The following is an 18408-nucleotide window of genomic DNA, read 5'->3' as shown; positions in this document are numbered from 1 at the left end:
ATATTTCCCTTTGAACTTATGTTCGATGCCAGTAATTATGTTCTGGGAGCAGTTTTGGGTCAAAGCAGAAACAAGGTACAACATGTAATATATTACGCTAGTAGGACGTTGACATAGACTCAGCTTAATTATACCACTACGGAGAAGGAATTACTGGTACTGGTCTTTGCATTTGACAAGTTCGGTTCTTATTTAGTAGGAACAAAGGTCACAGTCTACATAGATCACTCGGCTATCAAGTACTTGGTACGAAAAAAAGATGCCAAGCTGAGATTGATTAGGTGGATACTCTTATTACAAGAGTTTGATTTGAAAATTAGAGATCGAAAGGGAACCAAAAATCAAGTGGCTAACCATTTTTCAAGAGTAGAATTAATGAATGAAGATAAAAACAAGAAATATATTAAGGAAGAATTCCCAGATGAACAGTTTCTCAATTCCAAGGCATTACCTTGGTACGCTAGCATAGTTAACTTCTTAATAAGTGGTGTAATGCCACTGGACTTCAATGCTAAAAAAAAAAAGGGAATTTCTTCACGATGCCAAACAGTACTATTGGGATGTACCCTTCCTATTTAAGCATTGTGCAGATTAAATAATTCGGAAGTGTGTCCCCAACGATGAGATGAAAAATGTCTTACAAAATTGTCATTTAGCCCTATATAGAGGAATTTTGGAGGGATAAAAATAGCTGCCAAGGTACTCCAATCAAGATTATATTGGCTAAGTTTAAATATGCTCATGAATTCTATAAGTCGTGGGACTGTTGTCAGAGAACAAGAAATGTGCCTAGGAGACAGGAAATGTCGTTGCAAAATATATTTGAGATTGAACTGTTTGATGTATGGGGAATAGACTTTATGGGCTTGTTTCCACCATTTGTGGGCAAGTTATACATACTTTTGGCAGTAGACTATGTTACTAAGTGGGTAGAAGTAGTAGCCTTATCCTCTAATAATGCTAAAGTGGTATTGAAATTTTTGCATAAGAACATTTTCACATGATTTGGTACACCAAGAGCCATTATTGAGGATGAGGGATCCTATTTTGATTGCAAACTGATGGCCAATGCCTTGCGTAGGTATAAGGTGAAACATAGAATTGCCATGGCATATCACCTTCAGACGAATGGCCAAGCTAAAATCTCTAATAAAGAAATTAAGCAAATTCTGGAAAAAATGGTGAATCCATTTCGAATGGATTGGTCTACTAGATTGGATAAGCTCTATGATCATACCGAACTGTATTTAAAACATCACAAGGGATGTCACCTTTTAAACTTGTTTACGTAAGCCATGTCATTTACCTGTGGAACTTGAGCATAAAGTGTTTTGGGTGATTAAGAAACTGAACATGGATTGGGTTGCTGTTGGCAGCAAGACATTGCTAGGATTGGATAACATGGAGGATTTTTGAACACAAGCATATGAGAATGCTCGTTTGTATAAGAAAAGAACCAAGTGATAACATGATGCCAAAATTCTACCAAGGCAATTTGAACTAGGACAACATATATTATTGTTTAATTTCAGGCTCAAATTATTTCCTAGTAAGTTAAAATCTCGAAGATTATGACCTTTTGAAATAATTCAAGTGTATTCACATGATGTTGTTAAAGGCATAAGAATATGCACTACATTCAAGGTTAATAGACAACGCTTGAAACATTACCGGACTGCTTCTATAGAGTGTGACTAGCAAAGTGTTAGCCTTCGTGATGTTTGAATTTTTGTTAACAAGTAGCTTTTTCGTTTTATTTCCCATTGCTATTTTTATTTTTATTCTATTTATTTTTAATAAAATTTCATTTCTATTATTATTATTATGAATAGAAGTAGAATAAAAGAAGTAGGATTTGTTAGTGTATACAGAGCAGTAGTTTGCCGCAGCATTACAAAGACACGTTATGCCATGACAAATTGAATGATGAGGTGTTAACCAAAGAGTTGACTGGTTAGAAAAATCCAAAGGAAAGATTTTTAGGATGTTGCATTTAGTGAATATTGGGAAACCCAAAGTATAAAGCCCACAATGTAGGGCTCGATTATTTCATTTTTCCCTAAAAGTCCTTTCCGTTTTTTAACTTTTCCTCCACATCATATCCCTTCTCCTTCACGTTTCCCATTCCTTAAAAACTATCATCATTATCCCTTTTTATTTTCTTCAACTGGTTCACGTTTCCCACTTCTCACAAAGTTCACATTTTTACAGTCCTCTCGTCTTCAAACTCTATGTTATTTTTTGTTTACTCCATTATTTTGTTTTTCTGTTTCCCTAACCTTTTGTTCATGGATAGTGTAAGGAGTACTTCTAAAACAACAGAATCTTTGGGCACTGGTGCCCTGCCCAAAAATATTCTTTAATGCTGTTGCAACCACAAGGTATTTAACTAATATTCTAAAATGGCCATTTTGGTTTGAATAGGGATTTTTATTGAAAGATGAACCCCACATGGGGTACGATGAATCAATATCCTCGATTGTAGAAAAGTACAACTGGAGCAGATTTTGTCTACACCCAGGGGATGTTTTGGGTAAAGTGGTAAAAGAGTTTTACGCTCATGTAAATTCCCCAAATTCTCCCTTCATTTATGTGCGGGGTAAATTTTTTTCATTCAACAAAGACCATATTAATGCCCAGTTCGGCATCGAAGAAGTTAGAGATGAGCATTCTGAATTTGCTGAGGATATAACACCGGAGGGGTTGGCAAAAGTATTAGAGGATTTATGCATTGAAGGAACGAAGTGGATTATTTTACGCCAAGTGTGTTACACGGTTGAAAGAGCTACATTAAAACCAATTGGAAAGGTGTGGTACTAGTTTTTAAGGAGTCGTCTTATGCCATCTACACATAACATGACTGTGTCAAAAGAAAGAATGTTGCTATTGCATTCTATTCTACTAGGAAGACAAATAAATGTAGGAAAGATTATCTTCCAAGAGGTCCATAGGTATGCTGATAAGAATGTCGAGATTTTGAATTTTCCTTCCCTTATTTCTGCCTCATGTAAGATGGAAAATGTGCCTTTAGTTGATGCTGAGGACGTTACCCCCAATAAGGGTGGGATAACGCGAGTAATTTTTGCCCAGCTTCCCCTACCACAGGTATTCCCACAACAACATCTCCTGCCTCTCATGACCAGGAAATCTTGATTTTTCTAAAATAGTTAGAACAGAGGTTGTCTTTGTTTGAGGTGCAACAATACCAGATGATGGAAAAGTTGGAACAGAGTAATGAACGCCAGGATCAGTGCTGGTTGTATGTGAAAAATAGAGATTTGGCATTAAGAATATCCCTCCCAAAATTTTTTTCGAAACCTATGCCAGAATTTTCTACTTTCCCAGCTACTTTGTTCTTGTTTAATGAGTGCGGAAAAGATCCAGTTCCACCTGCTACTAGAACTGACCCAGTGACTACAGAAATCATTGCAGATAAATAAAAAAATGTTGAGGAGGAGTTAAAAAAATCAACCTTTGCCAAATGAGAGAAAGAAGTAGAAGAAGGAAAGGAATAAACAAATGTCCCTACCCCTGCACCCGATATTGCCACTGAAAGAGGTAAAAATCTTGAATTAACATCTTCAACCATCTCCATGACTGAACAGGATCAAGCAATCGGTCAACTGATCAATGAACTAATAGAGACCAGAAAAGAAGGTGAGGAAGTTGACCTACAGAAAAGGAAGATGCGATACAAAGTCAGTGCTCGCAAGTCCACGAGAAAGAGTTGAATGAAGTGCGAATGTTATAGTCCAAGGAAGTTATGTTTTGATTTTCTCTCATGCATTGCATACTTTTTTTTCCATTTGTGTGCATATTCATACTTTTATATACTGTTCATGATTTTGCATGCATTGAGGACAATGCATCCCTTAGGCTTGGGTGTGTATTGTGCATCTAGGTTACATTTGTATGTTCATTTTGGTATATAGGATATTTTTCCATGACATAATAACTATTGAAATGCTGCCTTGTCTATAAGAATTATAGTTTTTCTTTATGATGTTCGATGATGAGCTTAATTTTTTTAGACCTAGAATAGGTAATAATGGATTGGGTGAAGTTAGCTTAGGCTAAGTTGCTTGGAAATTGATTTCCAAAAATGGGATGTCCTATACTCTATATATTTTATGGATTTTCGAAATATAGTAAGTATCTTTTTAATGACCTTAGCGGTTTTTGAAACCAAACATTAGTTATATTGTTACGACATTTTGTTTAAATAAATATGCACTCCAATGCTTAGAGTTGCTAAGTAGGTCAGCATCACTTTGTTTGCTCCATCATGCCGTTGATTAGAAAGGAGGACCTAAGTAAGAGTGTGTGGTATAAGTTTAGGGAATTCCACTGTAGCAAAAGGCTGAGTAGCTAAAGAGGTAGTTGTATGCTCCATCCATATTTTTAGTTAAAAGCCTTAGCTTCACGTGTGACTTTTGGTTTAAATTGTGACATGATTGAGTACTTGGCAAGTCGTTGTATGCTCCATCGTGATTGTTAAGTCAAAGAATTTTTTGACATACTAAATCCCCTAATAATAATTTACTTTAAAAAAAGAGAGAATAAATATATGCAAATGTGAATAATATATTTTGATATGAGCTTAAAGCAAACGACTTCTGTTTAGGTAACAAATGAACTAAGTAAATAAAAAGATATTTGCTATAAGATGAAAGAGAGAATGTATGGGTACTTAGGAAATTTCATTTTTAAGGAGAAATTTTTGCACTGCCTTTGTTGAACAAACCTTTGACATTTGAATCAGTTTTAGGAAAAAAGAATATCGCTGAGAATGGAGGTATAAATTGTTTTTTGAATAGCTAGGCAGTACAAGATTTTTTTTACCAAGGGAAGATGAGCGCATTCATGCATTTAGATGTATTTTGCTTGAGGACAAGCAATAACTCAAGTTTGGGGGTGTGATAACTCTTGAAAAGAGTTATAGTTCATGCCTTTAGACCTAGCTAATTGCTTGCACTTAAGTGCATTTTGTTGCATTTTAGGACATTTTAGTTAGCATTTTTAATATTGTATTAGGACTTGGGTTGTGTTGGAATTTGGTGCTTTTAATCGCTTGTGGTGGAGTTTTTTGTGTTGGTGTGGTAGGAACAGGTTTTGGAACGAGGAAATAAAGGAGTGAAGTTTTTCCAGGGAAAAGTGTAGACAGTTTGCCAGCACGGATGCCGTGCCAATGCCAGGAAGACCAAGTCATCATTTTTTGCGCAATAGTCTCAGTTCAAATTCAAATTCAATCTTGTACCAGATAAATCCCCCTAAAAGAGGAGAAGATAATCAAGAGCTAATAGCTAACTCTAGCCTAATCTATCTATAAAACCCGATGAAGGGGACCTCAAAAACAACAAAGAAAGAGTGAGAGAGATCCTTAGGCATGAATAAGGGTTCGACTGCGCAAGGGACAAAAAGTCAAAGGCATTCCTTCTTAGCCATCATAGGACGCTGTGTTGCTAAAGTGTGGACTGGGCAAGCGAAAGTTGCTTCCCGAATTTCTTCCATTATTTCATTAGTATTCCTTCAAAAGATTGAATTAAAGTAGTTGAATGCAATGTTAGATAATTTTGGTTTGGAATTTTATTCCCCAGCCCATGAGCTAAATCTCATAGGGTTGGGATTACTTTCGATGAAACCTTAAACTTTTTTATGGATGCAATATATCTCTAATTTACTTTAATGTTTTAGTTTATTATTCTTATTTCTTAATTAAAATGCAAACGATCTCTAGACATAGAAGACTGTTCGCATATTTATAAACTGATTCTAATTTCGAAAGGGTTAGATTGGTTGGATTAAAATTAAATGAAATGAGCAAGTATTCTATAGACACTTGTAGTCAACTCTAGACATAGAGTCATGATCATACAGAAGAAACCTATGCAAGATATCGAAAAAGCCTATAGACACGGGAAAGGTAACTTAAGGTTTTACTTTCGTGAAAGTCATGCCATTTTAGAACTCTTCTGTGCAATAAAGTAGATACGATTTTGCCAAGGCATTATTGACAGTAAGGGTTGATTCTTAGTATCTTTGCCAAATCAACATCGTATATCCCTTATTCTTTGCATAGTATCTTTGCGAGATCATTATTAGTTACTTATTTGTTCTTTTACATAATATTCTTGTAGTAATTCTCATAATTACCATTAAATTTATACTCTCATTTTGCCACAGCATTTTCAGTTACTCACTAATTCCACGTATTGCTTACATCATTACTCCACTAATTGCCACTACATATTTATCATTGACTTTTCCATAGCATTAATCGCATTTTATTATAATAACTTGACCAAATTTATGCCTCAATCTGATCCTCGTGGGAATGATACTAACTCATCACTTTATTACTTGAACCGATGTGTATACTTGCACAATTCGTATATCATATTCTCTTGTGACACCCTTCCTGACGGGCTCCATCGCTCCTCGATTCATTGGCCATGTAAGATATTATTAGCCCTTTCCTACTCCCCTAGATTTTTATAGATAAACCGTACTGTTTCCTGTATTGTTTGATGGATTCCTTCATGCAACGCCTAATTTCATCTTGACAAGATAGCCCGGATGCTACAGAAAAGGCACTTTCTTTGTGAGCTTGTTAGCCTTGTAAGCGTTTCCTCCATCCATTGTTGGAAATTCCTGCTATCTTCTTCATTAGTTTCCTGAAGTCCTAACACTCTCCAAATTCCTTGAACCGCAGGATAGTCCCTAAAGACATGTTCTAGCGATTCTGAGGCATTTTTCATCGAAACCAGATAGCAGAACTACTCACCCATTTGAAATGTAGATTAGCAAGAGTAGGAATGTAGTTGTTATAGATTTTCCAATTTGTAATTTTTACTTTTCCTGGAAAATTTGTTTTCTATAGATTTTTGTAAAAATTATTTTGTTGTAATCTCTAAATCATCTATAGTTAGGTTTAGAGTCTCCTTTACTAACCTCATATACCCACTTCTCACAGTGTACTCCCTCGTTAGTTCACCACTCCAGACCCTACAATCATCTCGCGCATACCTTGCCAAAGGAATGAGCAGTATTGCTTTAGCCTCTTCCCTTACAAACAAATTGGTAATAGTCCCCTCCTTCCACTGTCTTAGATCTGGACTATCAATTTAGCCACTTTTTCGAAGTTATTATTTTGGACTGACTCTTGAATTTTGTGATTCTTCAAACCAAGATCCCAAGCATCCTACCATATCAAAATGTTGTCCCCTTTGCCAACCCTCCAGACCATCCCCTTCAGTAATATATTTTTCATTGCCCATACACTTCTCCAAGTATACGAAAGGTAATTTCCTAATTTTGATTGCATAAAATTTGTATTCGGGAAATATTTAGCTTTCAAAGTCCTTGCTAACAAAGAATTGGGATGTTCCATTAGTTGCCAGCCTTGTTTTGCCAGAAGGGCTAAATTGAATTTGGCAAAATTCCAAAATTCCATACCACCATCTTCTTTCCCAAAACATAATGTTTTCCAACTACACCAATAGATGCCTTGTTTCCCCTTCTGCGTCTGCCACCAAAACCAACTAAGAATCTATTCCATCTTATTACTTAAAAAAATTGGAAGCAAAAAAAATGACATAGCGTAGGTGGGAACAAATTACAAAACACTCTTAATAAATACTTCATTTCTTCCTTGTGACAGTGTTTCAACACACCAGTTATTCATTTGCTTAGCCACCCTTTCCTTAAAACCTTAAAAATTCTTACACTTCTGCCTACCAACAATGTTTGGTAGGCCCAAATATTTCTCCAGGTTCATTAAAGATCTTATAACGAGGTTTGTGCAAGTGTACACAATCATTTAAGTAATAAATAAGTAAAATGAGTTATCGTCTCCACAGGGACTGTATAAACTTAACCAAATATTTGAAAAATTATAAATTCACAATTTGATGTAAAAACTCAATAATTTGGATGGTGATGATTAAACTAAATAAAATTAACTAGATGCAAAGATTCTATGCAATTCTAATCTAGATGCAATTTACCTACATGTAAGAATGAATGACTTTAGCAACAAAAACAGTCAACATTAAATGGGCTAGGATAATTATATTAATAAATTCTATTTACTTTATCATGCTTAACAATGTTTGAAAATACTTCCACGAAAACTCGATCTTTCATGAGTTTGGAAACCAAATTAAGTCATTTTAGAGTCTTTTACTTAGTTAAATATGTATTTTACTGATCATATTAACTAAGGGTTTCTTAGCATTTATGTAAGGTCACATGGAAATTTACGTTTGCAATAGTTTAATTACATAAATCTAAAAACTATGCAAGGCAATAGAGTTAACTAAAGATATTACGAACCTCAACTTAGTCGGGTTTAAGGATCTAAATTGAGCATTGCACTTTTCAATTATGTGTTTACTAGCCATTGTCTGGTTAGGATCACTCAGCTAATCTGAGTGCACACAATCACGTATGAATCAAATACATCATGATATTAATTGAAAACATGATTGACTGAGACCTAAACATGCTAAACATGAATAAAATAGATCTTATTGAATTAACATAATCATCTTAGCAAATAGGATTCAAAATGTCATTGTTGATGTCAAAAATAGTAAACTTAAAGCAAACATAATTTAAATAGATAACAAGAGGAAAGGGTAAACTCTATTCAATTCAACATCCTTTTGAATCTATTCGGACTGATGTGCTCCTCTGTTCTGCTCAATGCTTCTTTTGCTAAGGAGTTCCTCAGGTGGCCAACCAAAGAATTCTTTTGATAGAGATTTTATGGCTAAAGGATGGGAAGGAGATGGGTGGCTATGCGAGGGAAGGAAAAGGGGAATGAAATGTAGAGAAAATTCTAATGAGAGCAGAGAAATGAGTTGTGAGGTATGATTTGAAATTGATAGGTGCATGGTATTTATAGGTGAAGGTAAGGGTAGAGTTAGCTAAAAATAGATTCAAAATTCCTTCTTTTTCTACCATACATGACTGGCCATATTTCAAGGAAAAAGGGATGACTAAGTCTCTTCAATTTGAATTCAAACCATGGGTATTAATAGACACATGGTGGACGGTTTCAACAACAAGTTGTTAGGTTTATTTCTAATTATATTCCAAATGTAAAGACCTTAATTAAACACCCCAATGCTTGCTTTTGGGTAGCCATCTACTTGTGTCGAAACTGGGCTTTAGTTCCCCCTTGTTGGACAGTTTCTTAGTCCAATAATTTAGCAGACATGTCCATCTTTTAGCACCTTTTTTATTGGTTCAAATTATCAACATTATGACCCAAATTGTATGGTCTTGCCATCCATATTAATTAACTTATGTGTCCATGTTTCATATCTTCAATGGTTCTCTTACATAGTGAAAAATCCATGTCCATGTTTCATACACATTAGTCATATCTTCAATGGTCCTCCTACATAGTGAAAAATCACATATTAAATAAATTAACTTGAAATAATATAAAATATGTACAAAAATCATGTAATTAAGCACAATTTCTCATACTTTACAAATTCATGCTCAATATTACTAATTAAGTATAATTCACTTATTTTAATAACAATTACTCAAGATAAACATATTTATTAAGTAAAAAAGTGGAAAAATAGATAGAAAAACCCTATATAATTTCGAGTTTACACACCCCTAAACTTAAACCATTGCTTGTCTCGAGTAATGTTCATGCACAACACAACTTTTGTTAAGACAGTTTTGCAAAATGATAAAGTAGCATCAATCTTTGCACATAATCATGCATCAATAAAATCATGCTCAAAAATAATTTTTTATTGATAAGTAGCTCAAATGCAAATATTATTTCCAAACTTTATACTTAGCACATCATAATATCAACATGAATCATAGTTTGCATGCATTTTCAAAGTCATACATAACATTCACTAATCAATATGCTTTCTTTATCAACTAAACGTAGCAATCCCAAGGTTTAATTAGTGGTCCTCATAAGTTGAGCTTAGTAATTTCTCTCCACTAATGTAGTCGATATAATCATCCAATCAATAGGTCTTTTATTAGGTTGTAATGGGGCTAGGCTAAAGGTACGGATAAAGATAAGTGAATTTGAGGTTCAATCATTTTAACCTTAACTTGTCTTGGATCTTTCTGTGTCACAACTTTCAAAAATTTGGGTCTTTGGAACATCCCCAAACTTATTTCGAGCTCATACTTCAACCTTTATTATTTTTCATACTTTGAGCAAAATTTGCTCTTTATTTTTGAGAATTTGAGAAATCTTTTATTCTTTTGAACAAAATTGCCTTTGTTCATTCATTTATTTTTTTTTCTTTTTTTTAGATCTTGTGAAGAACATGTACATTTTTTCATATCTTTCCTCAAACTTTGGTCACAAAAACAAATCCAGTTAAGGTAGGTGCAAAATAATAGGATAAAATAAAAAAAAGATGATAATGTGACTTATAATGTAGGTACTTTGTAATAAATAGACCATTAAGCTCAAAAATTAAGTTTCAAAGGTTAATTAATAAGGTCGGCTTAAAAGGCTCAAACGATCCAAAGAAAGTGTGCCTATATCATATTATATTCTTATACCTCCTAGGATTTTGCCTCAAGAAAGTTACTAAGTCAATTCTAAACACTTAAACCCTCATACATGTCGATTTCTAAAGAAAAAAAATTTTCATAGCAAATACTACATAGGACTAAAGATCATACAAGCATTCCATCACTCAAGATAACATACGAATAGTTTAGATAAAATCAGAAGTCATGCTTGCATTTGAACATACTTATGAACGAAAATTCTTTCTAAACATTCATTTATTTCAGCATACTTAAGTAAAAGGATGGAAACATACTTTAAAATTCATGCGAAATGCCTTACCCCCTTTAAAAAGAAGCAATGTCCTCATAGCGTAAACAAAGTAATGAATGAAAACTGAACACCGGGAAGGGTTGCAAGAAGAGAGAGGTGAGTCATAAAGACTACTTAAGTACCAAGCCTTTCTCCACAATCCAATCTTAGACATGTTCATTCCCATTACCACATCACTTTATTTTATTTCTATTGAAGAGGCATTGAACTTATTTATTCATGCTTGCTATTTTATTATGTGAAAGCAAAAATTCTAACTAGGAAATAAAAATAAACACCTAAAAAAAATAAAAACTAAAGATAAGAAATTCCCCCTTTTATTTATTTCACTTATCCTCATCGTCTTCCACCTTTGTTGTTTCATCCTCGCTTGCATTCTTATCTTCCTTATATGACTCGAAGTTATAATCTGGGAACTCAGGAAAAAAATTGTTGGTTATGCATAAATTTCATCATATCCATCATAATTAACAATTCCAATTTCTTCACAGTATTTGAAGAAGTGAGTATAGGAATAGTTAACTCAGGATCAACACTTGGTTCAACTGGCTCATCAGCGTTCAACTCTTCTCTTGGTTTAGAGACTTCTGATTTCTTTATTGGTTCTGGATTGCTCGGTTCTAACTCTGATTCTGCTTCTTCAGTCTTAGTAACTGAGTTAGCTTCCATTTTGGATTCGTTCGATGACTCATTCGTTTCTGGTCTTGTTGGTTCACTTGGTTTAGGTGGGTTTAGTTCATGGACATTCTCCACTAACCTTTCAAGATCATGGGTTGTGATGCAACCTTCAACATACAGTCCCTTCAGGTTTGCTTTTGTTTTAACTTGGGCCCTTAAGCAAAGTGAAGTTATCAATGATGGAAAGTAAGCACTTCCAGTCTTCTTTCTAGCACAATCATGGATTTCCTTAAGAATCATCTTCCCAACATTAATAGACCTTTCTGTCATAATTCCATACAACAAAAGTATTCGCTCCATCGAGATGGTGAAACTGTGTGAGATAGGTATGAAACTATATCGAACAAAGTAAAATCATACCTTAGTTAATGATTTTAGATATTCTATTCGACAAGAATGACTGCCATACTTTCTTATAATCTATTGAGATCCCAAATTTGTCACAATATTAAGCACTTATTGAAGAAAATCCCAATTTATATTTGTCATCATGGAAAAGTACTCATCTTCTTCAACATCAGGTAAGTTAAACAAATCATTAATGGAATTAGAAGTTAAGGCTACATTTTTCTTGCGAACAAGAACTTTCATAGCATTTGTCTTAGTCAAATTAGCATTATACTCTTGAACTAAATCCTCATCGGGTAATGATCGTGCATCGCAAAAATAATTCCAATTAAGGGCAACAATTATCTTTTGAATCAGAAAAGGAACAACCATCTTATCATTGCTTTCCAAGTTGAAACCTTTTTCTGGCATCATAGGTTGATTCTTGAAGGTTGAATCAAACCTTTCTTTTACTTCATCCTCTTGAATCGCAATGGGATTTTTGACAGAGGTTTGGAAGATCTATTTCTTTTGCGAGACATGGTGATTTTTCCCAAAAATAGGCAAAATTCAACAATGGATCAAGTAAGGGATTTTGCGGCAGCGACAGGTTTACGACGGCGATAGGCGTGCGGCATCAACAAGAGTGTGGCGGTGATAAGAATGCGATGACGATGTTGTCGCTCCTACAAAAGAATTGTAAGTACAATAAGCTAGGGTTTTGCAACAATAGGAGGAATTTGGGGAGATTTTTCAGGATTTAGGCCGACGGCTAAGAGGGAAAAAATGAGTGGCTAGGGTTTAAGCTAATTGCTTAAAGGGTTGTGAAAATTAGGGTGGTAGAAAGGGGTTTATATAGTGGTGACTTAGGGAAAATTTATAGCAAAATTTTAGCTACTTTAAGTGACTTGAGCGACAAGTATTGATGGAGAGAAAAAAATGGTAGCAAAATTAGGGTTTTAGGTAACCCTTATGGATGAAAAAAATGGGTAAATTTCTCCTCGTTGTTGTTCAGGCCTTGAGCCCAAACTGTATTTACAAATTAGACTGCTTAAAAATAAATAAATTGATTAGTACTTGGGCCAAATTGATCCTCTTTATTAAATATAAACAAATTAAAATTAAAATAAATTAAAATTAAAGGCAAAGATAAAAATGAAAAATAAAACTAAAACTAAAAATAAAAGTTTAAAATTAATTAGAAGTTTTCTTCTAAAAAAAATACATTAAATTAATTCCTAGGAAATGTTGAAGGGGTTACAACGGTATCGCTTAAGTTCCAATTTCCTTAGACATAATTAATTAAATGTATAATTTAAGAAAATAATTTATAACGTTTTATTAAAAAGTAGGTTTATGAAAAATTAAGGGTCTAATAATTTCAATGAGGTTTTAATTCACCCAACTTTGCCATCCCAATAGTGCTTGAGACATTGACCATTAACTTTAAACGTACCTCCATGGTTGTCGTACAATTTTACAGCTCCATATGGATAAACTTTGTGGATGGTATAAGGTCATTTCCATCGGGACTTGACCTTTCCAGGAAATAACCTTAGCCTCGAATTAAACAACAACACTTTCTGACCTTCTTTGAACTCACTAGGTTGTATACAACTATCATGCCATCTCTTATATATTTCTTTACACATCTTTGCATTCTCATATGAAAATAACCTCAACTCTTCCAACTTATCAAGTTGTAACATCCTTCTCTCACCGGCTTGCTTAAGATCCAAATTCAATTGCTTCAAAGCCCAGTGAGCTTTATTCTCTAATTCAAGCGGCAAATGACATGCCTTTCCAAAAACTAACCGATAAGGAATCATTTCTAACGGTGTCTTAAAAGCTGTTTGATAGGTCCAAAGAGCATCATCGAGCCTTCAAGACCAATCTGTTCTGCTAGGGTGCACCACCCTCTCAAGAATACCTTTCATTTCACGATTCACCCTTTCAACTTGCCTATTTGACTATGGGTGATAGGTAGTAGCAATCTTTTGCTTCACATCATACTTGTCAAGTAACCACTAAAGCCACTTATTTACAAAGTGAGATCCGTCAACGCTAATTATTGCTCTATGAGTCCCAAATCGTGTAAATACATGCTTATGTAGGAATCGCATAACTACCTTAGCGTCATTAATAGGGTATGCCTCGACTTCAACCTACTTGGATACATAGTCCATAGCTACCAAAATATAATTGTTCCCATAGGAAGAAGGAAACGGGCCTAGGAAATCAATGGCCCATACATCGAATAGTTCAACCTCTAAAATGTTTGTCAAGGGAATCTCATTCCTCATTGATATATTTCTGGTTATTTGGCATCGATCGCAGTTTTTCACATATGCATAAGCATCTTTGAACACTATAAGCTAAAAAAATCCAGCTTGTAAAATTTTCACTGCTGTATGGGAACCACCAAAGTGTCCCCCACTCGAAGATGAATGGCAGTGGTACAGAATCTCATCAATTTCACTTTTAGCTACGCACTTCCTAATTATGTTATCTGCACATTATTTAAACAAAACGGATCCTCCCAGAAATAATACTGACTATCATGAAAGAATTTCTTCCTTTGTTGGTACGTCATTTCTCGAGGAATTATTTCACATGCTAAATAATTGGAAAAATCAACAAACCAAGGCGTTTCTTGTATTCGACTTACCTCGAAGATTTGTTCATCAGGAAAATTCTCATTAATTGAAACAAGTGAATAAGTTACCTCATTGTGTTCCAACCTCGACAAATGATTAGCTACTTGATTTTCAACACCTTTTCTGTCTTGGATCTCAAGGTCAAACTCTTGGAATAAAAGTATCAAACGAATTAGCCTCAGTTTAGCATATTTCTTCATGAGTAAGCACTTAATGACAGCATGATCAGTAAACACTGTAACTTTGGTACCTATAAGTTATGAACGAAACTTGTCAAAAGCAAAAATAATATCAATGAGCTCTTTTTCAATTATCGTATAATTAATTTGGGATCTTGTCAAATTTTTACTTGCATAGTAAATAGGAGGAAATACTTTGTTCCTTTTTTGACCCATCACAGCTCCAACAGCAACTCAAAAGGTGAGTTCCAATCAGGTGTAATAATTATTGGGGTTGAAATTAACCAATTTTTGAATTCTTCAAAAGCTTCTAAACATGCTTTGTTAAAATAAAAAACAGTAGTTTTTTCTAAAAGCATATACAAAGGTTTAGAAAATTTTGAAAAATCCTTAATAAATCTACGATAAAAACCAGCATGGCTTACGAAACTTCTAACTCCTTTCACACTAACTGGTGGTGGTAATCTTTCAATTATGTCCACTTTTGCTTTATCCACTTCAATCCCGTTTTTGAAAATCTTATCTCTTAAGACAATTCCCTCATTAACCATAAAGTGACATTTCTCCCAATTAAGGACAAGATTTGTCTCCTTGCATCTTTTTAGTACCTTAGCCAAATTACTCAAATAAACATCGTAAGTGTTACAAAAAACAGAAAAATCAACCATGAAAACCTAAACATAATTTTCAACCATATCAGTGAAAATTGCCATCATACACTGTTGGAATGTGGCAGGTGCATTACATAAGTCAAAAGGCATTCGCCTAAAAGCAAATGTACCGTACGGACAAGTAAAAGTACTTTTATGTTGGTCTTCCAGGGCTACAACTATTTGGTTGTATCCCGAATATCGATCTAAAAAGCAATAAAATTCGTTACCTATCAGTCGATCTAACATTTGATCCATAAAAGGCAACGAAAAAGATCCTTACGAGTGGATTTGTACACTTTTCTGTAGTCAATATAAATTCTCCAACCCGTGAAAGTTCTCGTTGGGAGTAACTCGTTACGTTCATTTTTGACAATCGTGATCCCACCTTTCTTTGGTACACATTATACTAGACTTACCCAAGAACTATCTGAGATGGGGTAGATAATTCCTGCATCTAACTATTTAATCACCTCCTTCTATACTACTTCTTTCATGGTAGGGTTAAGTCTCCTTTGCCCATAAATTTTACCTTTTTCACATTCCTCTAAAATAATTTTATGCATACAGAAAGAAAGAATTATACCTCATATGTCAGCTATGGTCCAACCAATTGCCTTTTTAAATTTCTTTAAAACAGTAATCAATTGCTCCTCTTGATGACCTGTCAAGTCAACTGAAACAATCACAAGTAAAGTAGAACTATTACCAAGATAAACGTATATTAAATGGGACGGAAGTACCTTGAGTTCGAGTTTAGGCGATTCTTCGATTGACAACTTTGGTTGTGTAAATTTCCAAACTCCCAACTCTAGCTGTTCGAACCACAATGGTTGATCATAACTCCTCGGATTGGCTTCCATCAAAGCCATACCTTCATCACCTTTTTCATCTTCGAATGGTATAGACCCTAAAGTGTTCTCCAACGGGTCTTCTTTAGAATTGCTTTCTAAACAAACTAAGGCTTCTAATTCCTCCATTACCGAACAATCCTCCATCGGATCAGGAAATTTCATGGCCTTCAGAATGTTAAACATTAATTTATCGTCTTGAACTCGCATGGTGAGTTCACCTTTTTTGACATCTATCAATGTTCTTCCCTTGGCTAGAAAAGTTCTCCCCAAGATGATCGAAACTTCCTTATCTGCTTCAAATTCCAATATAATAAATTCAGTAGGAAAAATAAATTTATCAACTTTTACCAAAATATCCTCGATCTTTCCCTTGGGATATGCTAACAATCGATCCGCTAGTTGAAGTGTCACAGTAGTGGGTCTTACTTCACCTATTCCCAATAGCTTGAGAATAGATTCAGGTATCATGTTGATGCTTGCTCTAAGGTCGTACACAGCTTTACTTCAGTATGATTCACCAATGTTGCAAGGTATCGTAAAGCTTCTAAAGTCCTTCAGTTTCAGAGGTAGTTTGTTCTATGAGAACGCACTACATTCCTTCATCAAAGCGACAGTCTCATACTCATTAAGTCATTTCTTCTTAGACAAAATATCCTTTATCAACTTCACATAGTTGGGAATTTTCTCTAAAGCCTCCACCAATGGAATGTTGATGTGTAATTGCTTTAAAACATCCAAAAAATTCTTGAATTGTACCTCTTGTTTCTGCTTATTCTGCTGAAGTCTTTGAGGATATGAAACTCTAGGTTGATATGGAAAACTTTTCTGAGAAGGAAAATATGCAAAAGTAGGTGTTAACCTTTCAGAATTCCCTAGTTTAGGGTTTACCTCATCAAAATTTTTAGCACCTACTTTTCTATTATAGGAACTTCAACTGTTGGCTGACTTCCCTTCTTGTCAGTAAGCTTTTTATTAACCATAACTTCCTTAGGTTCTAAAATCTTACCACTTCATAACTCAACCACTTTGCAATGTTCTTTACCCAAATTTCTTAGATTTCGCTCGGCAAGGCTCCTTATGGTCTACTACGAAGCTCAGTAGCAAATAAACCGATCTGGTTCTCTAGATTTTTTAGTGATGCTACTTGACTTTGGATCAATGCGTCAATTTTATCCATGTATGCTTTCAACAAGTCCTCCAAATTATTTGATGACTCAGCTTGAGGTGGTTTTAGGGCATGTTGGTTAAACCCTTGGGTTTGGTTGGGTCTATGCTGCATCTGATTATTGGTCGGTCCATTTCCTTGGTTATTTCAGGAAAAGTGTGGATGATTCTGCCACGAAGGATTGTAGAAGTTGGACTGTGGTCATTGTCCACTTCTATTTTGGTACTGGTTCCTTACATAATAAACAGACTCGGGGTTTGAAGGGCAATTCTCGAAAGAATGACCATCCCCATAGTATACGCAAGAAACAACATCATACTAACTTGGTGATTGAGCTTCAAAATTATTCAAACTAATAGTGGTAAACTATTTTAACTTAGAGGAAATAGAAGATAACCGAGTAGAGAGTGAAGTCAATGCACCCACTTCATACTCTTTGACTTCTTGTCTTCCAAAAACTGCTCGATTTATCAGCCATTGGTAATTTTTGCTTGCGATCCTCTCGATGATCTTGTAAGCCTCGTTATAAGACTTAGAAAAAATTGCACCATTCACAGAAGTATTTACTATTAATCTCGTGTGTACGTTGAGACCGTTATAAAACGCCTCCAACTAGATACAATGAGGAATCCCATGATGAGGACACTTATGAAGTAATTCATTGAATCTTTCCCACGCATCGTATAAGGACTCATCATCCAATTGTTGGAAAGTGGTTATCTCATTTCACAATTTTACATTCTTGCTCGGTGGAAAATATTTTACCAAAAACCTTTCTACTAATTCTTGCCATGTAAATATCAAAATTGGTGGCAATGAATTCAACCATGCTTGTGCTCGATCTCGCAACGAGTACAAAAATAGTTTTAACCTTATTGCGTCTTCAGTCACACTAGCCAACTTAAATGAATCACTCACCTCCATGAATAATCGAAGGTGTAGATGTGGATCTTCCGTGGGTATACCACTGAACTGGCCCACTATTTGGAGCATTTGAAACATCACTGGTTTTAATTTGAATTGGGGTGCTTCGATATCTAGCCTTATAATTC

General features: G+C 34.7%; 1 non-coding gene across 1 annotated transcript; it reads left to right on the top strand.

The window, feature by feature from the left end:
• Nucleotides 1-17984: 17984 nt before the first annotated feature.
• LOC121215643 (small nucleolar RNA R71) lies at nucleotides 17985-18091 on the top strand. Its single transcript, XR_005911619.1, has one exon. It is a non-coding gene; the product is annotated as a small nucleolar RNA R71 (small nucleolar RNA).
• Nucleotides 18092-18408: the final 317 nt, after the last annotated feature.

The sequence above is a fragment of the Gossypium hirsutum genome, chromosome D03 (genome assembly GCF_007990345.1).
Source record: "Gossypium hirsutum isolate 1008001.06 chromosome D03, Gossypium_hirsutum_v2.1, whole genome shotgun sequence".
Taxonomy (NCBI): Eukaryota; Viridiplantae; Streptophyta; class Magnoliopsida; order Malvales; family Malvaceae; genus Gossypium; species Gossypium hirsutum.
Note: the sequence above shows the minus strand (reverse complement) of the source record. Positions and strands in the feature narration are given on the sequence as shown.